Raw genomic sequence first — 12,249 nt, forward strand, 5'->3', positions numbered from 1 at the left:
TGCCTCATGGGAACAGACCAGCCCGAGCTGCCAAGCCATGTCTTCCCTGGACCGGAAACAAGCATCCTGGGTCCAGTTTCGGGTTCATAACCCTCATCAGCCAGGTTATCTTGAATCCAGTGGCAAACTGAGCAAGGGCCCCATGTCTGGGCATACCCTGCCAACTTAGGGCAAACAAAGTTATACCAAAGGGGATGATGGACGGAGCGTTTGCGTAAATCAAACACTCACCCCCAGTCAAATGATCTGGGTTTAATCCATCATCATTCCTTAGCTCTCTCCACCACCCCAGTTCAGACATGGCCATATGCAAATCAGTCTGACCCTGTGCCTCATGGGAACAGTCCAGCCAGATCAGACAAGCCATGTCTTCCCTGGACCGGAAACAAGCATCCTGGGACCGGTTTCGGGTTCATAACCCTCATCAGCCAGGCTATCTCGAATCCTGTGGCAAAGTGAGCAAGGGACCCACGTCTGGGCATACCCTGCCAACTTAGGGCGAACAAAGTGATACCAAAGGGGATGATGGACGGAGCGTTTGAGCAAATCAAACACTCACCCCCAGTCAAATGATCTGGGTTTAATCCATCATCATTCTTTAGCTCACTCCACCACCCCAGTTCAGACATGGCCATATGCAAATAAGTCTGACCCTGTGCCTCATGGGAACAGTCCAGCCCGAACTGCCAAGCCATGTCTTTCCTGGACCGGAAACAAGCATCCTTTGACCGGTTTCGGTTTCATAACCCTCATCAGCCAGGCTATCTTGAATCCAGTGGCAAAATGAGCAAGGTACCCACGTCTGGGCATACCCTGCCAACTTAGGGCGAACAAAGCGATACCAAAGGGGATGATGGACGGAGCGTTTGAGCAAATCAATCACACACCCCCAGTCAAATGATCTGGGTTTAATCCATCATCATTCTTTAGCTCACTCCACCACCCCAGTTCAGAACTGGCCATATGCAAATCAGTCTGACCCTGTGCCTCATGGGAACAGTCCAGCCCGAACTGCCAAGCCATGTCTTCCCTGGACCAGAAACAAGCATCCTGGGACAAGTTTCGGGTTCATAACCCTCATCAGCCAGGCTATCTTGAATCCAGTAGCAAAGTGAGCAAGGGACCCACGTCTGGGCATACCCTGCCAACTTAGGGAGAACAAAGCGATACCAAAGGGGATGATGGACGGAGCGTTTGAGCTAATCAAACACTCACCCACAGTCAAATAATCTGCGTTTAATCCATCATCATTCTTTAGCTCACTCCACCACCCCAGTTCAGACATGGCCATATGCAAATAAGTCTGACCCTGTGCCTCATGGGAACAGTCCAGCCTGAACTGCCAAGCCAGGTCTTCCCTGGACCGGAAACAAGCATCCTGGGACCGGTTTTGGGTTCATAACCCTCATCAGCCAGGCTATCTTGAATCCAGTGGCAAAGTGAGCAAGGGACCCACGTCTGGGCATACCCTGCCAACTTAGGGCGAACAAAGCGATATCAAAGGGGATGATGGACGGAGCGTTTGAGCAAATCAAACACTCACCCCCAGTCAAATGATCTGGGTTTAATCCATCATCATTCTTTAGCTCACTCCACCACCCCAGTTCAGACATGGCCATATGCAAATAAGTCTGACCCTGTGCCTCATGGGAACAGCCCAGCCCGAACTGCCAAGCCATGTCTTCCCTGGCCTGGAAACTAGCATCCTTAGACCGGTTTCGGGTTAATAACCCTCATCAGCCAGGCTATCTTGAATCCAGTGGCAAAGTGAGCAAGGGACCCACGACTGGGCATACCCTGTCAATTTAGGGCAAACAAAGCGATACCAAAGGGGATAATGGACGGAGCGTTTGAGCAAATCAAGCACTCACCCCCAGTCAAATGATCTGGGTTTAATCCATCATCATTCTTTAGCTCACTCCACCACCCCAGTTCACACATGGCAACATGCAAATCAGTCTGACCCTGTGCCTCATGGGAACAGTCCAGCCCGAACTGCCAAGCCATGTCTTCCCTGGACCGGAAACAAGCATCCTGGGACAAGTTTCGGGTTCATAACCCTCATCAGCCAGGCTATCTTGAATCCAGTGGCAAAGTAAGCAAGGGACCCACGTCTGGGCATACCCTGCCAACTTAGGGCGACCAAAGCGATACCAAAGGGGATGATGGACGGAGCGTTTGAGCAAATCAAGCACCCACCCCCAGTCAAATGATATGGTTTTAATCTATCATCATTCTTTAGCTCACGCCACCACCCCAGTTCAGATATGGCCATATGCAAATCAGTCTGACCCTTTGCCTCATGGGAACAGTCCAGCCTGAACTGCCAAGCCATGTCTTCCCTGGACCGCAAACAAGCATCCTGGGACCGGTTTCGGGTTCATAACCCTCATCAGCCAGGCTATCTTGAATCCAGTGGCAAAGTGAGCAAGGTACCCACGTCTGGGCATACCCTGCCAACGTAGGGCGAACAAAGCGATACCAAAGGGGATGATGGACGGAGTGTTTGAGCAAATCAAACACACACCCCCAGTCAAATGATCTGGGTTTAATCCAGCATCATTCTTTAGCTCACTCCACCACCCCAGTTCAGAACTGGCCATATGCAAATCAGTCTGACCCTGTGCCTCATGGGAACAGTCCAGCCCGAACTGCCAAGCCATGTCTTCCCTGGACCAGAAACAAGCATCCTGGGACCGGTTTCGGGTTCATAACCCTCATCAGCCAGGCTATCTTGAATCCAGTGGCAAAGTGAGCAAGGGACCTACGTCTGGGCATACCCTGCCAACTTAGGGCGAACAAAGCGATATCAAAGGGGATGATGGACGGAGCGTTTGAGCAAATCAAACACTCACCCCCAGTCAAATGATCTGGGTTTAATCCATCATCATTCTTTAGCTCACTCCACCACCCCAGTTCAGACATGGCCATATGCAAATAAGTCTGACCCTGTGCCTCATGGGAACAGCCCAGCCCGAACTGCCAAGCCATGTCTTCCCTGGCCTGGAAACTAGCATCCTTAGACCGGTTTCGGGTTAATAACCCTCATCAGCCAGGCTATCTTGAATCCAGTGGCAAAGTGAGCAAGGGACCCACGACTGGGCATACCCTGTCAATTTAGGGCAAACAAAGCGATACCAAGGGGGATAATGGACGGAGCGTTTGAGCAAATCAAGCACTCACCCCCAGTCAAATGATCTGGGTTTAATCCATCATCATTCTTTAGCTCACTCCACCACCCCAGTTCAGACATGACCATATGCAAATCAGTCTGACCATGTGCCTCATGGGAACAGTCCAGCCCGAACTGCCAAGCCATGTCTTCCCTGGACCGGAAACAAGTATCCTGGGACAGGTTTCGGGTTCATAACCCTCATCAGCCAGGCTATCTTGAATCCAGTGGCAAAGTGAGCAAGGGACCCACGTCTGGGCATACCCTGCCAACTTAGGGCAAACAAAGCGATACTAGAGGGGATGATGAACTGAGCGTTTCAGCAAATCAAACACTCACCCCCAGTCAAATGATCTGGGTTTAATCCATCATCGTTATTTAGCTCACTCCACCACCCCAGTTCAGACATTGCCATATGCAAATCAGTCTGATCCTGCGCCTCATGGGAAAAGTCCAGCCCGTACTGAAAAGCCATGTCTTCCATGGACTGGAAACAAGCATCCTGGAAACGGTTTCGGGTTCATAACCCTCATCAGCCAGGCCATCTTGAATCCAGTGGCAAAGTGAGAAAGTGACCCACGTCTGGGCATACCCTTCCAACTTAGGGCGAACAAAGCGACACCAAAGGGGATGATGGACGGAGCGTTTGAGCAAATCAAACACTCACCCCCAGTGAAATGATCTGGGTTTAATCCATCATCATTCTTTAGCTCACTCCACCACCCTAGTTCAGACATGGCCATATGCAAATCAGTCTGACCCTGTGCCTCATGGGAACAGACCAGCCCGAGCTGCCAAGCCATGTCTTCCCTGGACCGGAAACAAGCATTCTGGGTCCAGTTTCGGGTTCATAACCCTCATCAGCCAGGTTATCTTGAATCCAGTGGCAAACTGAGCAAGGGCCCCACGTCTGGGCATACCCTGCCAACTTAGGGCAAACAAAGTTATACCAAAGGGGATGATGGACGGAGCGTTTGCGTAAATCAAACACTCACCCCCAGTCAAATGATCTGGGTTTAATCCATCATCATTCCTTAGCTCACTCCACAACCCCAGTTCAGACATGGCCATATGCAAATAAGTCTGACCCTGTGCCTCATGGGAACAGTCCAGCCCGAACTGCCAAGCCATGTCTTTCCTGGACCGGAAACAAGCATCCTTTGACCGGTTTCGGGTTCATAACCCTCATCAGCCAGGCTATCTTGAATCCAGTGGCAAAGTGAGCAAGGGACCCACGTCTGGGCATACCCTGCCAACTTAGGGAGAACAAAGCAATACCAAAGGGGATGATGGACGGAGCGTTTGAGCTAATCAAACACTCACCCCCGGTCAAATGATCTGCGTTTAATCCATCATCATTCTTTAGCTCACTCCACCACCCCAGTTCAGACATGGCAATATGCAAATCAGTCTGACCCTGTGCCTCATGGGAACAGTCCAGCCCGACGTGCCAAGCCATGTCTTCCCTGGACTGGAAACAAGCATCCTGGGAATGGTTTCTGGTTCATAAACCTCATCAGCCAGGATATCTTGAATCCAGTGGCAAAATGAGCAAGGGACCCACGTCTGGGCATACCCTGCCAACTTAGGGTGAACAAAGCGATACCAAAGGGGATGATGGACAGCGCGTTTGAGCAAATCAAACACTCACCCCCAGTCAAATGATCTGGGTTTAATCCATCATCATTCTTTAGCTCACTCCACCACCCCAGTTCAGACATGGCCATATGCAAATAAGTCTGACCCTGTGCCTCATGGGAACAGTCCAGCCCGAACTGCCAAGCCATGTCTTTCCTGGACCGGAAACAAGCATCCTTTGACCGGTTTCGGGTTCATAACCCTCATCAGCCAGGCTATCTTGAATCCAGTGGCAAAATGAGCAAGGTACCCACGTCTGGGCATACCCTGCCAACTTAGGGCGAACAAAGCGATACCAAAGGGGATGATGGACGGAGCGTTTGAGCAAATCAATCACACACCCCCAGTCAAATGATCTGGGTTTAATCCATCATCATTCTTTAGCTCACTCCACCACCCCAGTTCAGAACTGGCCATATGCAAATCAGTCTGAACCTGTGCCTCATGGGAACAGTCCAGCCCGAACTGCCAAGCCATGTCTTCCCTGGACCGGAAACAAGCATCCTGGGACAAGTTTCGGGTTCATAACCCTCATCAGCCAGGCTATCTTGAATCCAGTAGCAAAGTGAGCAAGGGACCCACGTCTGGGCATACCCTGCCAACTTAGGGAGAACAAAGCGATACCAAAGGGGATGATGGACGGAGCGTTTGAGCTAATCAAACACTCACCCACAGTCAAATAATCTGCGTTTAATCCATCATCATTCTTTAGCTCACTCCACCACCCCAGTTCAGACATGGCCATATGCAAATAAGTCTGACCCTGTGCCTCATGGGAACAGTCCAGCCTGAACTGTCAAGCCAGGTCTTCCCTGGACCGGAAACAAGCATCCTGGGACCGGTTTTGGGTTCATAACCCTCATCATCCAGGCTATCTTGAATCCAGTGGCAAAGTGAGCAAGGGACCCACGTCTGGGCATACCCTGCCAACTTAGGGCGAACAAAGCGATATCAAAGGGGATGATGGACGGAGCGTTTGAGCAAATCAAACACTCACCCCCAGTCAAATGATCTGGGTTTAATCCATCATCATTCTTTAGCTCACTCCACCACCCCAGTTCAGACATGGCCATATGCAAATAAGTCTGACCCTGTGCCTCATGGGAACAGCCCAGCCCGAACTGCCAAGCCATGTCTTCCCTGGCCTGGAAACTAGCATCCTTTGACCGGTTTCGGGTTCATAAACCTCATCAGCCAGGCTATCTTGAATCCAGTGGCAAAGTGAGCAAGGGACCTACGACTGGGCATACCCTGTCAATTTAGGGCAAACAAAGCGATACCAAAGGGGATAATGGACGGAGCGTTTGAGCAAATCAAGCACTCACCCCCAGTCAAATGATCTGGGTTTAATCCATCATCATTCTTTAGCTCACGCCACCACCCCAGTTCAGATATTGCCATATGCAAATCAGTCTGACCCTTTGCCTCATGGGAACAGTCCAGCCCGAACTGCCAAGCCATGTCTTCCCTGGACCGCAAACAAGCATCCTGGGACCGGTTTCGGGTTCATAACCCTCATCAGCCAGGCTATCTTGAATCCAGTGGCAAAGTGAGCAAGGTACCCACGTCTGGGCATACCCTGCCAACGTAGGGCGAACAAAGCGATACCAAAGGGGATGATGGACGGAGTGTTTGAGCAAATCAAACACACACCCCCAGTCAAATGATCTGGGTTTAATCCAGCATCATTCTTTAGCTCACTCCACCACCCCAGTTCAGAACTGGCCATATGCAAATCAGTCTGACCCTGTGCCTCATGGGAACAGTCCAGCCCGAACTGCTAAGCCATGTCTTCCCTGGACCAGAAACAAGCATCCTGGGACCGGTTTCGGGTTCATAACCCTCATCAGCCAGGCTATCTTGAATCCAGTGGCAAAGTGAGCAAGGGACCCACGTCTGGGCATACCCTGCCAACTTAGGGAGAACAAAGCAATACCAAAGGGGATGATGGACGGAGCGTTTGAGCTAATCAAACACTCACCCCCAGTCAAATGATCTGCGTTTAATCCATCATCATTCTTTAGCTCACTCCACCACCCCAGTTCAGACATGGCAATATGCAAATCAGTCTGACCCTGTGCCTCATGGGAACAGTCCAGCCCGACGTGCCAAGCCATGTCTTCCCTGGACTGGAAACAAGCATCCTGGGAATGGTTTCTGGTTCATAAACCTCATCAGCCAGGATATCTTGAATCCAGTGGCAAAGTGAGCAAGGGACCCACGTCTGGGCATACCCTGCCAACTAAGGGCGAACAAAGCGATACCAAAGGGGATGGCGGACGGAGCGTTTGAGCAAATCAAACGCTCACCCCCAGTCAAATGATCTGGGTTTAATCCATCATCATTCTTTAGCTCACTCCACCACCGCAGTTCAGACATGGCCATTTGTAAATCAGTCTGACCCCGTGCCTCATGGGAACAGTCCAGCCCGAACTGCCAAGCCATGTCTTCCCTAGACCGGAAACAAGCATCCTGGGACCGGTTTCGGTTTCATAACCCTCATCAGCCAGGCTATCTCGAATCCTAAGGCAAAGTGAGCAAGGGACCCACGTCTGGGCATACCCTGCCAACTTTGGGCGAACAAAGTGATACCAAAGGGGATGATGGACGGAGCGTTTGAGCAAATCAAACACACACCCCCAGTCAAATGATCTGGGTTTAATCCATCATCATTCTTTAGCTCACTCCACCACCCCAGTTCAGAACTGGCCATATGCAAATCAGACTGACCCTGTGCCTCATGGGAACAGTCCAGCCTGAACTGCCAAGCCATGTCTTCCCTGGACCGGAAACAAGCATCCTGGGACTGGTTTCGGGTTCATAACCCTCATCAGCCAGGCTATCTTGAATCCAGTGGCAAAATGAGCAAGGTACCCACGTCTGGGCATACCCTGCCAACTTAGGGCGAACAAAGCGATACCAAAGGGGATGATGGACGGAGCGTTTGAGCAAATCAAACACTCACCCCCAGTCAAATGATCTGCGTTTAATCCATCATCATTCTTTAGCTCACTCCACCACCCCAGTTCATACATGGCCATATGCAAATCAGTCTGACCCTGTGCCTCAGGGGAACAGTCCAGCCCGAACTGCCAAGCCATGTCTTCCATGGTCCAGAAACAAGCATCCTTTGACCTGTTTTGGGTTCATAACCCTCATCGCCAGGCTATCTTGAATCCAGTGGCAAAGTGAGCAAGAGACCCACGTCTGGGCATACCCTGCCAACTTAGGGCAAACAAAGCGATACCAAAGGGGATGATGGACGGAGCGTTTGAGCAAATCAAACACTCACCCCCAGTCAAATGATCTGGGTTTAATCCATCATCATTCTTTAGCTCACTCCGCCACCCCAGTTCAGACATGGCCATATGCAAATCAGTCTAACCCTGTGCCTCATGGGAACAGTCCAGCCCGAACTGCCAAGCCATGTCTTCCCTGGACCGGAAACAAGCATCCTGGGACAAGTTTCGGGTTCATAACCCTCATCAGCCAGGCTATCTTGAATACAGTGGCAAAGTGAGCAAGGGACCCATGTCTGGGCATACCCTGCCAACTTAGGGCAAGCAAAGCGATACCAAAGGGGATGATGGACGGAGCGTTTGAGCAAATCAAGCACCCACCCCCAGTCAAATGATATGGTTTTAATCTATCATCATTCTTTAGCTCACGCCACCACCCCAGTTCAGATATGGCCATATGCAAATCAGTCTGACCCTTTGCCTCATGGGAACAGTCCAGCCTGAACTGCCAAGCCATGTCTTCCCTGGACCGCAAACAAGCATCCTGGGACCGGTTTCGGGTTCATAACCCTCATCAGCCAGGCTATCTTGAATCCAGTGGCAAAGTGAGCAAGGTACCCACGTCTGGGCATACCCTGCCAACGTAGGGCGAACAAAGCGATACCAAAGGGGATGATGGACGGAGTGTTTGAGCAAATCAAACACACACCCCCAGTCAAATGATCTGGGTTTAATCCAGCATCATTCTTTAGCTCACTCCACCACCCCAGTTCAGAACTGGCCATATGCAAATCAGTCTGACCCTGTGCCTCATGGGAACAGTCCAGCCCGAACTGCTAAGCCATGTCTTCCCTGGACCAGAAACAAGCATCCTGGGACCGGTTTCGGGTTCATAACCCTCATCAGCCAGGCTATCTTGAATCCAGTGGCAAAGTGAGCAAGGGACCCACGTCTGGGCATACCCTGCCAACTTAGGGAGAACAAAGCAATACCAAAGGGGATGATGGACGGAGCGTTTGAGCTAATCAAACACTCACCCCCAGTCAAATGATCTGCGTTTAATCCATCATCATTCTTTAGCTCACTCCACCACCCCAGTTCAGACATGGCAATATGCAAATCAGTCTGACCCTGTGCCTCATGGGAACAGTCCAGCCCGACGTGCCAAGCCATGTCTTCCCTGGACTGGAAACAAGCATCCTGGGAATGGTTTCTGGTTCATAAACCTCATCAGCCAGGATATCTTGAATCCAGTGGCAAAGTGAGCAAGGGACCCACGTCTGGGCATACCCTGCCAACTAAGGGCGAACAAAGCGATACCAAAGGGGATGGCGGACGGAGCGTTTGAGCAAATCAAACGCTCACCCCCAGTCAAATGATCTGGGTTTAATCCATCATCATTCTTTAGCTCACTCCACCACCGCAGTTCAGACATGGCCATTTGTAAATCAGTCTGACCCCGTGCCTCATGGGAACAGTCCAGCCCGAACTGCCAAGCCATGTCTTCCCTAGACCGGAAACAAGCATCCTGGGACCGGTTTCGGTTTCATAACCCTCATCAGCCAGGCTATCTCGAATCCTAAGGCAAAGTGAGCAAGGGACCCACGTCTGGGCATACCCTGCCAACTTTGGGCGAACAAAGTGATACCAAAGGGGATGATGGACGGAGCGTTTGAGCAAATCAAACACACACCCCCAGTCAAATGATCTGGGTTTAATCCATCATCATTCTTTAGCTCACTCCACCACCCCAGTTCAGAACTGGCCATATGCAAATCAGACTGACCCTGTGCCTCATGGGAACAGTCCAGCCCGAACTGCCAAGCCATGTCTTCCCTGGACCGGAAACAAGCATCCTGGGACTGGTTTCGGGTTCATAACCCTCATCAGCCAGGCTATCTTGAATCCAGTGGCAAAATGAGCAAGGTACCCACGTCTGGGCATACCCTGCCAACTTAGGGCGAACAAAGCGATACCAAAAGGGGTGATGGACGGAGCGTTTGAGCAAATCAAGCACTCACCCCCAGTCAAATGATCTGGGTTTAATCCATCATCATTCTTTAGCTCATGCCACCACCCCAGTTCAGACATGGCCATATGCAAATCAGTCTGACCCTTTGCCTCATGGGAACAGTCCAGCCCGAACTGCCAAGCCATGTCTTCCTTGGACCGGAAACAAGCATCCTGGGACTGGTTTCGGGTTCATAACCCTCATCAGCCAGGCTATCTTGAATCCAGTGGCAAAATGAGCAAGGTACCCACGTCTGGGCATACCCTGCCAACTTAGGGCGAACAAAGCGATACCAAAGGGGATGATGGACGGAGCGTTTGAGCAAATCAAACACTCACCCCCAGTCAAATGATCTGCGTTTAATCCATCATCATTCTTTAGCTCACTCCACCACCCCAGTTCATACATGGCCATATGCAAATCAGTCTGACCCTGTGCCTCAGGGGAACAGTCCAGCCCGAACTGCCAAGCCATGTCTTCCATGGTCCAGAAACAAGCATCCTTTGACCTGTTTTGGGTTCATAACCCTCATCGCCAGGCTATCTTGAATCCAGTGGCAAAGTGAGCAAGAGACCCACGTCTGGGCATACCCTGCCAACTTAGGGCAAACAAAGCGATACCAAAGGGGATGATGGACGGAGCGTTTGAGCAAATCAAACACTCACCCCCAGTCAAATGATCTGGGTTTAATCCATCATCATTCTTTAGCTCACTCCGCCACCCCAGTTCAGACATGGCCATATGCAAATCAGTCTAACCCTGTGCCTCATGGGAACAGTCCAGCCCGAACTGCCAAGCCATGTCTTCCCTGGACCGGAAACAAGCATCCTGGGACAAGTTTCGGGTTCATAACCCTCATCAGCCAGGCTATCTTGAATACAGTGGCAAAGTGAGCAAGGGACCCACGTCTGGGCATACCCTGCCAACTTAGGGCAAGCAAAGCGATACCAAAGGGGATGATGGACGGAGCGTTTGAGCAAATCAAGCACCCACCCCCAGTCAAATGATATGGTTTTAATCTATCATCATTCTTTAGCTCACGCCACCACCCCAGTTCAGATATGGCCATATGCAAATCAGTCTGACCCTTTGCCTCATGGGAACAGTCCAGCCTGAACTGCCAAGCCATGTCTTCCCTGGACCGCAAACAAGCATCCTGGGACCGGTTTCGGGTTCATAACCCTCATCAGCCAGGCTATCTTGAATCCAGTGGCAAAGTGAGCAAGGTACCCACGTCTGGGCATACCCTGCCAACGTAGGGCGAACAAAGCGATACCAAAGGGGATGATGGACGGAGTGTTTGAGCAAATCAAACACACACCCCCAGTCAAATGATCTGGGTTTAATCCAGCATCATTCTTTAGCTCACTCCACCACCCCAGTTCAGAACTGGCCATATGCAAATCAGTCTGACCCTGTGCCTCATGGGAACAGTCCAGCCCGAACTGCTAAGCCATGTCTTCCCTGGACCAGAAACAAGCATCCTGGGACCGGTTTCGGGTTCATAACCCTCATCAGCCAGGCTATCTTGAATCCAGTGGCAAAGTGAGCAAGGGACCCACGTCTGGGCATACCCTGCCAACTTAGGGAGAACAAAGCAATACCAAAGGGGATGATGGACGGAGCGTTTGAGCTAATCAAACACTCACCCCCAGTCAAATGATCTGCGTTTAATCCATCATCATTCTTTAGCTCACTCCACCACCCCAGTTCAGACATGGCAATATGCAAATCAGTCTGACCCTGTGCCTCATGGGAACAGTCCAGCCCGACGTGCCAAGCCATGTCTTCCCTGGACTGGAAACAAGCATCCTGGGAATGGTTTCTGGTTCATAAACCTCATCAGCCAGGATATCTTGAATCCAGTGGCAAAGTGAGCAAGGGACCCACGTCTGGGCATACCCTGCCAACTAAGGGCGAACAAAGCGATACCAAAGGGGATGGCGGACGGAGCGTTTGAGCAAATCAAACGCTCACCCCCAGTCAAATGATCTGGGTTTAATCCATCATCATTCTTTAGCTCACTCCACCACCGCAGTTCAGACATGGCCATTTGTAAATCAGTCTGACCCCGTGCCTCATGGGAACAGTCCAGCCCGAACTGCCAAGCCATGTCTTCCCTAGACCGGAAACAAGCATCATGGGACCGGTTTCGGTTTCATAACCCTCATCAGCCAGGCTATCTCGAA

Source organism: Triturus cristatus, chromosome 3_2 (assembly GCF_964204655.1).
Source record: "Triturus cristatus chromosome 3_2, aTriCri1.1, whole genome shotgun sequence".
Classification (NCBI taxonomy): Eukaryota; Metazoa; Chordata; class Amphibia; order Caudata; family Salamandridae; genus Triturus; species Triturus cristatus.